This window comes from Leptonychotes weddellii, chromosome 8 (assembly GCF_054177405.1).
Source record: "Leptonychotes weddellii isolate Sample4059 chromosome 8, ASM5417740v2, whole genome shotgun sequence".
NCBI classification, from domain to species: domain Eukaryota; kingdom Metazoa; phylum Chordata; class Mammalia; order Carnivora; family Phocidae; genus Leptonychotes; species Leptonychotes weddellii.
The window spans coordinates 79,798,977-79,809,831 of record NC_138376.1 but is presented as its reverse complement, the minus strand read 5'-3'; the positions used below and the strand labels follow the sequence as shown (position 1 = coordinate 79,809,831).

General features: G+C 43.7%; 1 long non-coding RNA gene across 2 annotated transcripts; it reads right to left on the bottom strand.

Moving 5' to 3' along the window:
- Window positions 1-5,152: 5,152 nt before the first annotated feature.
- On the bottom strand, window positions 5,153-9,469 carry LOC145722855 (uncharacterized). Of its 2 annotated transcripts, XR_014147429.1 has the most exons (4): window positions 9,399-9,469; window positions 8,855-8,960; window positions 5,922-6,101; window positions 5,153-5,305 (listed from the first exon to the last, which is right to left on the bottom strand). It is a non-coding gene; the product is annotated as an uncharacterized LOC145722855 (long non-coding RNA). The 2 variants fall into 2 exon arrangements; XR_014147428.1 differs by having other exon boundaries at window positions 5,153-6,101.
- Between the last annotated feature and the right edge of the window lie 1,386 nt (window positions 9,470-10,855).

Sequence of the window (10,855 nt, the reverse complement as noted above, 5' to 3'; positions counted from 1 at the left end):
AGCATCCCAAATCTGGAAGCACCTAGGTGTTTGTATCTTGTAGAAATAGCCTTGGACCACTGGGCAGCAAAGACCAGGAACTTGGACGTCACTTTTCCTGACTCTAGTGACTGTGAATCTCATAAGACCTTCATGAGAGTAAGGTGATTCCATTTAAAAAGTGAAAGGAGCTTGGAGTTAAACACATAGGTTAATAGGGCTTTGCCAGAGGAACTGATACAAAGAAAAGAAAAACATGGGGCACCTGGGTGGCTCAGTCGGTTAAGCATCTGCCTTCTGCTCAGGTCATGATCCCAGGGTCCTGGGATCAAGCCCCACATCGGGCTCCCTGCTCCGCGGGAAGCCTGCTTCTCCCTCTCCCACTCTCCCTGCATGTGTTCCCACTCTCGCTGTGTCTCTCTGTCAAATAAATAAAATCTTTAAAAAAAAAAAAAGAAAGAAAGAAAATAAAAAACACAACAAAGCCCACTGCAGCTCAAATGACTTCCCAGTCTCTCTCCCAGCCCTTTTCTGTGTGCATCCTTCAAATCCCTGGGGAGGGACAACAGGGAGCTCAGCTCAGAAGCAAGTAAAAGTTTGAATCTAATCTTGTATTGATAGCAGGCATTACTTATTAAACTGGACCCTCTGCTTCCTAAAAGTGAAGCTGACCTTCTAGACACACTTCAGAACTGTTTCCATGTTCTCATGACCAGCCTGGTCATGCTGAAGTTATTTAACCTTCAAGCTGACCTATTTCTGGATATGCCCCCTTAGTATGAATGTAAACGAGGAATGAGCTGATCTCTGTGGAGACAGAGAGAGTAAACGGGGCTTTCCTAGGACATACTGCTTTCTCTTTTCTAGACAAGCCCTCTATTTCATGCTGCTCTTCTTGATTCTGGCTCATGATCTATGCCTGCCTCTCTTCTCCCAATAATCCTGACAAATAATAAATGAAGAAAAGAAGAAGAAAGGAAGGAAGGAGGGAGGGAAAAAAAGGTAGGAAGGAGGAAAGGAGAAAGACAGAAAGACAGAAAGAAGGCGCAAGAAAGAGAGAAAGAGATCCCAAAGGTCCTGAGGACAGCATGTGCAGGCGAGTTTAAAAACAACATGAAAGGAACAATAAGAGCAACCCAATAAAAGGTTGAAACACGGTCATGGGACTGCAAAGAGAATCTGAACATCTGTACTTTTTCTTATTTATAACCATGTCAGGAAAACAGGAAAAACAGTGTACAAAACCTCAAGTGGAATTTTCTTTCAATCCCCATTTCGCTGGTGTGTTCCACTAGGAAGAAAGCAGCCATTCTGATTGTCTTCCATAGGCTTGAAATATACAATTCATTATTGTCTCATGCATCCTATGATTGTGAGTTAGTCGTTATTACTCATTGTTGTGTGGGGGAATTCCTCTTCTACCCACATCTGGACTTCTGCCGTTAGAGCAGAGCACAGAAGCAGACGTCGTCTGACCCTTTATCATTTCTGCGTTCGATGCATCCTCGTCTCTTTTAGGATGGCTCCTTGGCTATTGTTTTATAGTCGTGTTCGTTACTGGTTGATTGAATCATTTTTAAATTTTATTGTGACAGTGGTAATGGCAATGATTGTGCTCAACCAAGTTAGCTCATCAGTACCATCGTTGTTAAATCAATCAGGAGATTAGCAATCGCTAATATACACATAATTTGGGCTCCTTAAAGGAGACAGACATCTGTTTTCCTTGGCAGCAGTCTGTTTCCAGGCTCTTACTTGATACCATGTGCGTGCCTAACTCCTGTTCACAACAATAGCTTTTATCCTTGGGGGTTGGGAGTATAGTTAATTGATGCCTTTATCTTTTCATGAAAGATGCCAGCTCACATCAAAAAAAAAAAAAAAAAAGGAGGGAAAAAAAACACAACAAAACACACTACAAAGGCTTGGCATTTTATCTGGTGGAACTAGAGAACCTCAAAGCCGGACCAAGTATTAGAGAAAAATAAAGATTGCTTTCATCCACATTGCTGCAAAAATTTTGCCTGTATCCTCTAATTTTTCCTGCCATCACTGAGAATTCAATGAGTATTCAGGTCTGAATATTAAGATCTGACTTTTGCCTTTCAGAAATGCAAGTGTCAAAACAGAACAGAGGCGGGGCCGGGTGTGTGTTTCCTGGAAGAGAAGGAGTGATGCCGGACAGCAGGGGAGGCCCATTCCACACTGTGCTGGGAGCGTGATGGGAGGCCAGCGGCCTTCTCCAGAAAGGAGTGAAGTGTGCATTGTTATAAACCCTGGAATAAAGAATCAGGTCACTTGGTTGGTTTGTGCACGCTGCAAACTGGGACACCTGCATATTGGGAAAAGAACACGGTCACGTCCTACGTCCTAGAGACACATCAGATTCTTTCATGGGTAAATGATTCTGCTGTGCTCAAAGGTTTCTTTTATGAGAGACATTGGTGCATTAAAATTATGATTATTTACTCATCCCTTCAAAAAGTATTTATTGAGTAGGAAAACAGCATGCTGTTGACAAGGAAAACTCCAGACTAAAAACGGGATGATTGGGGTTCTGGTTCAGTTCAGCTGGAAAGATGAGATAAGCGCATGAAATATTTAAATGAATGTAAAAGACAATACACAATTAAGTACCTCAGTGGGCATTTGGTAAGATGAGATCTGTCTAAAGGAAAATAACACTATATACTTCCAAGATGTAATAGTAAGAAACACTTTTCAAAATGTGTCACCTTAATTATTTTCATTATATTCATTGTAATTATTGATACTTAGTCTCAAATCCAGGTATTTTTCTTATGTGTTCACAAAGACAAGCATCAAGATGTAGGTTTTAGATAGCCACGTCAAGAGTAGCTTAAATTACCTGTTTTCTTTCAAACTCAACAACTTACAGGTATATTTTAATAGTTATATTTTCGTTTCCATTAATTATTACAAGTCTACGAAAGGAATATAGTAATAATAAGCACTAATGTATGCATCCAGCTTCATCAAATCTTAATATTTTGCCCTATTTGTTTCACTTTATTTTATTATTTTTTTGTTTTAGAGAGAGAGAGAGAGGAGAGAGGCAGGAGAGAGAGAGAGAGAATCTTACTTAAGTAGGCTCCACGTTCAGCATGAAGCCCAACATGGAGCTCAGTCTCACAACCCTGAGATCATGACCGGAGCCAAAATCAAGAGTCAGACGCTTAACCGACTGAGCCACCCAGGTGCCCCTAAGGAAAAACCATATTCTTTATTCAGCTGAAGCCCCTTACATACCCCTCTCCTAATTCTGCTCCCTCTTTTCATCCCTCCTGGAGTTATTCTGAATTTGGTATTGCCCATGCATGTTGTTATATTTTTACATTTTATGGTCATATCCGTAACTATATATTCCATGTTTTAACTTTATTTAAAAGGTATTATGATTATGCAATTTGTTTTTTCACTGAGTATTGTGTTTTTGACATTCATCCGTGTTGATATTTGTGTATGTAGCTCACTCATCTTAATGGCCATACAGGAATGCACCACAATTTCTTTAGCCCTCCTGTTCATAGACACTTGGGTTGCTTCCAAGTTTGCTATGACAAGCAGAACTCTTATGAATTGCTAAAACAAGCCTCTTTATGAAAGTGCTAGAGTTTCTCCGGGGGCAGAATTGCTGAATTATATAATATGCACATCTTTCACTTTCCTAGCTGTCCTCTGATCATCCTCCAAATAGAGTGTACTGATGTATACACCCACCAGAAGTGTATGAGAATTTCTGTTTATCCACTTCTCTGACAATGCTTGCTATCGTTAAGTGCACATTTGAAAAAGGTATTATCACTGTTTATACACGCAAAACATTTGAAATATTACTAAGAACAGATACCCCCTTGCTCTATTATTGAAAATAACCTGTTGTGAATTAGCACCGAGGCGATAAAAGAATCTGCAATGCTTTCAAGCCTTCCCACTTGAAGGGGAAATGCTACCCAACACCAATGACTGTCTTTTCCTGAGCTTCTTCAGGATGTTCATCCAAGTCATGCTCAAGTTTCAGAACCAGAGAACATTTTAGAAATCATTTTTTCCAGCGGCATCATTTCAACGTAAAGAGACATGCTTAAAGTCACACGACTATGAAAATGATCATACTCTTCTGATTTATTTAGAACCTACTATGCTCTGAATGCTTTACAAATATTCTTAATCCCCATGACAATAGTCAGAAACCGTCACAAAGAGTTCATTCTCCAAAACACAGTTATTGTCATATGGCTACTGAGAGCAGACGCTATGCTGTTTAATCCTCGCGGAACAAAATTGTACCAGAGTCCCTACTATCAAAGACAGATAATCTAGAAGGGAAGGTGACACCAGAGTATAAACTAGCATGTGATGACTCAGACCCAGGCAGGCTACTGGGAAAGGGTCTTTCTCTAGCTGGGATCATTTAGGAAAACATCCTGAAGAAACTGGTACTGGAATTGGGCATTGGAAGACAGGTAGAACTTAGATGGACACCATCTCATCTCGGATGTGCTGACTGAGCATTGCCCATGTAATGACCGTGAGGTGGGCAATGAGTGGAATCCAAAAGTCTGTAACCATATCCTGCCACCAAAGTAGGTGTGTGTAGGGGTTCCGGGGGGGGAGGACAGATCAGACTGGAAGGGATCAAGGGGAAGGTCAGTCTGATGAACACTGCAGAAGATCTGGAGGGCCAGGCAACCAACAACTGGGGAGAATCCAACAAAACTACCTCTCAGGAGCACAGCAACAAGGCCTCCATGCCCGGGCCCCCGTGGCCACCTTTCTTACCACTCTCCCCTCCTTTGCTCGTCTGTTGGCCTCTCTTCTGTTTCTAGAACATGGCAGACTGGTGGAGCCAGTAGGATCATTCATCTGCGGTTCCCTCTGCTTGGAACAGTGACCCATTTTATACCTGGCCAACTCATTCTCATCATACAAGTCCTACCTGAGATGCTTTCCTTTAGCATCTTATCTAAGCGAGCCTCTGCCCTCCCCTTCCTCCATCTCAGCAGCCCATTTTATTTGCTCCATGGTCTTTCTCACTTTCCAAAATTATCTTCCTTAGGGAATCTCTTGCCCCAGTGAGAGAGTGAGCATCATGAAGACAAGAAATTGTCATTCCTACTATGTGTTTTGTGACTGGCCTCTGGCACGTAGAGGGGCTTCAAAACCATTTATTGATTGTTGAACCAATGAGCCACAATATTCTAGTTTCCAAAGAGGCAGGTGGAGTATCAGAAACTGCAGAGTCTTTTGGAAAGTTGGGTCTCACAGCAATGGAGTGTACGGGCAGGCTTGTATTAAGGCGACCCTGTGTAAGATGTAGGAAGTAGGAGGTCACCATGAGGAACTCAGAAACGAACAAGTGGCGTAAGTTCAAATACCAAGACTAAGGTCTAAGGTAGGCATTAGAATCAAAGCAGAAACTGAGGAGGGTGAACAGGCTAAATCAGTGCAAAGACACTTTCTACCACAGTCAGGTGTCAGGCTAGAGCTCTTTAAATCTTTCCAACCTCAGGTCAGGGGGGAAAGGATGACCTCATCCACTGGGAGAGGCAGAGAACTCAGTTGTCCTGAAACCAGAAATATTGGCAAGAGGGAGAGTGAAGACTCCAAGCAGAAGTGACAGCAAGAGCAAGGCAGAGAGGTGATGTATCTCCAGCTTAGAACAGCGCCTGGCACATCAGAGAGCACAGAAAACTCTTGAAGGCATTGAGTCACAACTTTAGTCGGATAGTGGTATCGAGGACAGAGAGCCTGAATGTGGGCAAACTAGTTGGAAATTTATTCCAAAATCTGGTTTTAGCAATTTGGTTCCTCGCAGTAGAGCTGGGTGGGGACAGATACAGCTTGATGACTAACTGATGGTGTGCTTGGGGAGGGGATGGAGGCAGGGATGGTACAGGAAAGAGGGAAATAAATCTTACCCTGAGCTTCAGAGTCTGGGTGACTAAGTGACACAGTTACAGAGCTAGAGAAGTCCAAATGAAGAGCAAGTTTAGGGTGGGGCTGGAAGTTTCCGTGAAAATACTGGAGGTACAGGAAGGCCTGGATTCAGTAGTGATGTTTAGGAAGTGGTTGAAATGAGACTGGAGCTCTGCAGAAGCCTGGAATAAAAATATATAAAGGCACATTAGCTACTTCAGTCATTTTCAGAAACAGGCAGGCTGGGAATAGAATTAAATAGAATTGGGAAGATCAGCTGCGTAGTAAAACATAGCAGGACCCAACCTTTCCAGCCTCATTATTCAGTGGCAGAATATCAGGACTCATCTCAAAAACTAAACGTGTTGGGCTTCTTTGGACAAAAGTCAATTCCTCCTAGGCCCTCTATACCTAACATCCTTTAATCTAGGCAATTTACTTTTCTTAGGAGGCAAGATTGCTAAGTGAAATATGGCAATGGCGTGAGCCTGCCCGGGTTCAAATCCTGAGTTTGCCATAAAAAATTAAAAGATGGAGAGCATGGGGGTGCCTGGGTGGCTCAGTAAGTTGAGCGTCTGTCTTCGTCTCAGGACATGATCCCAGAGTTCTGGGATCGAGCCCCATGTCGTCGGGCTCCCTGCTTGGCGGGGAGTCGGCTTCTCCCTCTCCCTCTTCCTCTGTGTGCTCGCTCATGCTCTCTCTTTCTCAAAAACAAAACAAAACAAAACAAAACTCCACCACTTAGGCATGCCGCCACTCTGTGGAGTCCTGTGCTCGACACAGTGTAGCAACTCCAGAGCCCTACATTCTCACAATTGAAAAAGCCCTGGGAGAATTTCAATGCTATTGTTTTGGAGACTTCCTTTCATCCTGCCTTGAATTTGTCCCAGTTCCAGTTTTAGACAATAAATCATCAGCCTTTAAAAAGGGAGTTCCATTCAATATTGAGAAAAGGAAAAATGAATCCCTGTACGAGAGGTTGGTCCCTGACTTGGGCAAAACCTGAACTCTTTCAGGTTGGTAAACTCCACCGTGGGCTGTTTTCTCGTGTGTTTGCTTAGTTTGCTATTGTATTTTTAAAAAGAAGGTTTATTTAAAATGAGGCCATCTTTCTGTTTTGTTCATAGTTGTTGGACCATCACTAGCAATGAGGCCATGGAATTTATTTGAATTGCCATTCCTCATTATCTTTAAAAAAAAAAAAAATGAACCCTGACAATAGTAACTTTTACAAGGATAATCTACCAGCAAACATCAGCAAGCCAGACCTACTGGCAGGCCTAGTCAATCTGTAACTGAAAACTAAAAGTGTAGCAGGAAATCCTCATACTGAAACTTGCAGGCTTATATAGCTGATGAAGCAAAAAAAAAAGTAGGTGATAACTGCTAAGAAGTGCAACCTTGACAGTTGTCATGTCTTTGAGGATTTTCTTAACATGTGGGCAAATCTTCATCTATTTTTGAATTCACTCTAGCCATCCAAAACAACTCTTGGCTCTGTGTTATTTTCCATCCTCTTCCAAGATAACACCTGCTAGCTATAATCAGCAGGGCTATTCCAACAAGCATTTTTTTTTTTTTTTTTCTCAGTTGTCGTTCCTAAAGTAATAGAGAGTTCAGGTTATCGTATCTTAGTGTCACGTGGTACTAAATCACACTCCAAGAAGAGATAACAAGATGGCCCAAGGGGGGTGGGCGTGGTGGGTGTGGACTTTGTCCCAGCCAATCTCCCTTTCTCTCCGGCGGGGCTAAATGTGTCAAGTGTAAGTGGTATAGGAAGAGGTATCAGAGCTGGGTGGGGTGGAGCAAAGGAAATAAGGGAGACGACCGTGCCATTGGCTCAAAAAGTACCCAGGCCCATCTGGTCCCACAGTCAGAAACTGGGTGCTTTCATCTTGTTTTGCCAATGGATCCCAAAGTAGCCTTGAGTGATCACACCCTCCCCACATGTCCCAGCTTTGCCTCCTCTGAAACAGAGCCTTTACCTACCTGCCAAGAGGGGAATAGGGGATTTATGAGGAAGGCCAAGTCTCCATGCTGGTCATCCCCACGGTTTTTCAGATCTGCTGACTTATTTTGTGCAGCCCTCACCTCACCCCAAGCTGACTGCTGCCCACGTACCCACAACTCTGCTGATCTCTCAGTGGCTAAAACTACCCAGAAACCACGGCTTCAGGCAGTGACGCCTTCGAAGGCATCTTCAGGAATCTAGAATGAAAGGCTAAAGACCAGGGAGAACCCAGCTGATCGTTCCGTGAAGACACCTAAGCCATCGTGGAGACATGACAGGTACCAAATACACAATAACTCTTTAAAAAAAAATGAAGTTATTTATATAGACCCGGAATCTGCTCTCAACCACTCGCCCACCATGTACATATCTGAAGTCATGTAAGTGTGGCAATTATTAAAAGAAAGTGTTTCCAGGATTGGAGACCACTGTATTTGCACATCTGACTGAACATACAGCAGTTTTGTAGCTATTGAATTAAGAATCTGGTGTATAGGAAGATAGAAATCAGGGCCTAGAAAATGTGTTCCTTTGCAGCCCCTCATTGCCAGCTCACAGAGAAAGAGGCCAGTGTACTACTTGCGCGAGAGGAAGAATCTTCCCGGCTAGGGAGGGGATAGGGACTACCAGGACTTCGACGACTCTCGAGTGCCTGGCACAATAGACTGCTCAGCCTTCCGACAATCATAAGGCAAAACCAGCACGTGTACTTGCTACATGGAAACCATCCCATTTTCAGCGCCTCCAGTGCCCACCACGCTGGGACTGTCTTTGAACCAATGCGTGTTTCCTCTGTGCAGGGGCCTAGCTTAGCATTGGAGACGAGCCCAAAAGAATCACTGGGTTAGCCTACAGAGTATTCAAGCTGGACTCCTGAGGGTCCGAGGAGCCCTTCAGAGGAGCCAGTGGGTCTTGCTTACTAACAGTAGAGAAATCTGAGGGTCCTCCCGAATATTTGCTGTATTCACAGAGATAGGGAAAGCTCTCTCAGGTAAGCTGGCTGCATCTGATCTTCTCTCGAAATGAAGACCTGGGATTAAGAACATTTGACCTTGTATGAAGCATAATGGAAAATGCTGATCTCTGCAGTCCCTGTAGACACAGCACCAGCTGTATGTACCACGTTCTCCCCCACGCTCGTGGAGTTCCGGACATCAACTATGTACAGCTTTTTATACGTCAGTCATACCTCAGTAAAGCAGTTGAGAGAGTAAAAAATAAATACAGTGTATTATATTCTACCTTGTAGTTTGCATACTCGTTCACCTGATTTCAGAGATCTTTAGGTTTTCTATTAACATTGTTGTAAATCTGGCTTCTTTTCTTCCCCTCACACATGTTCATCGTGGGGGGTTTTCCCCTTAGAAGATACATGTCATATTGGCCCTCAGGTCATTACTCATTTTCTGTCTTTCTCTAGACCCTGATGAGGACATGATGTGATTTTTGGAGTATGTGCTTCACTTACACTTGTCAGCTGATCATTTCCTAGGTGCTTGTTGTGGAAGAGAATCCAAAGCAGGAGTTGAAGGAAATCATCAAAAGGTTAAGCCTTGCTTCTTTTCACCTACAGTACTGTCTCTGAAACCAGCAGGAGAAAAAAGAAAAATGTTATTCTTTTGATGTCCCCAGCTACGCTGGTGTCCACTTAAACTCTCCTTTTGCACATTAGTCCGCTGGGTGCATCGGAATGTGTGTTTAGATTACAGTGACAGCAGCCATTTGTTCTGCCTACCTGTGCAGGAGGTCACAGAAGGGAGTCCATTTTGGCCTTCTAAAAGGTCGGCGTCCCCCCAGGTACTTGACTGAGTAGACAATGCCATGAAGTGACATTTCGCAATAGCTAAATATTGTCTTGTTCACAGCGTCCCTATTTTAGTATATGGTCGTCCGTCCGTCTGCACGGCAGCACCAGCAGGATCTTCATGATCAGCTGTGTCTCTTTGTATGTACATCTACATACGTATTCGTGAGGATATAAATAAACACGTGTGCCTGACTCGACCCCTGCTTTAAACACAATCCACCCTCAGTATGATGTGATTACAGGAACACTTGGAAGATCTCCAGGTGGACCTCCACTGATATCACAAATTCCACAATTAGAGACTCGTTCCTTTACTTTATGTTTCTTCCGTTATGATGCAAATAACAACTGGGATGGTGCTAATTAATGTTTAGAGCCACGCTCCAGTACAAAGTTTTCTGCTTCTCTGCTGAGAATTAGGTGTGATTTCTAGGCGAGCGCAAAAGGACAGACGGCACTGGCTGCCCCAGGGAACCCACGATGGGGAAGAAAGGTATCCAAGGCGGGAGGATAGGGTTGCTCCAGGACAGTTTCCACAGTGATCCCTAGGGCCAGAAAGGCAGAGCTGTTTCAAAACAGACATGACCTTAACTAGTGAAACCCAAAGAGACCTTTAGCCTCCGAAACGAGAGAGAAGGAAAAAAGAAACAGAAACGCAAATAAACAAGAGAGTTACACCTCTCTTTCAATGAACCTGTCCCCTCTCCCTCCCGTAGCTTCTGCGTTTCTCTGACCTATTCTTATTTGTGGGCCCCCGACAAGACCTGGTTGCCTTTTATACGTGCACATCGGCCATTAACCGTGGCCTACAGTTCCCTTGTTAGGAAAAGGAACTAATCCCCGGACTGCCAAACATTTATAAACAGATGAACGTAGAGTAAATTTTCAAAACAAGCTTGTGTAACAATTGGAGATGGTCAAGATGGTGAAAGTGAAACCACCCCAAGCAGAAAGGATAACGGGGTGAACTAGAAGCCCCGATAGCCACGGGCCCCGGGAGCTTGGCCCCTAGAAAGGCAACTCTCGTGTCCCACGCTTAGATCCGGCTGAAATCGTGTTCTCCGAACGACCACCAGTCTCAGCAGCGGAGTGTGTATGAATGGAAGCGAATTCAGTAT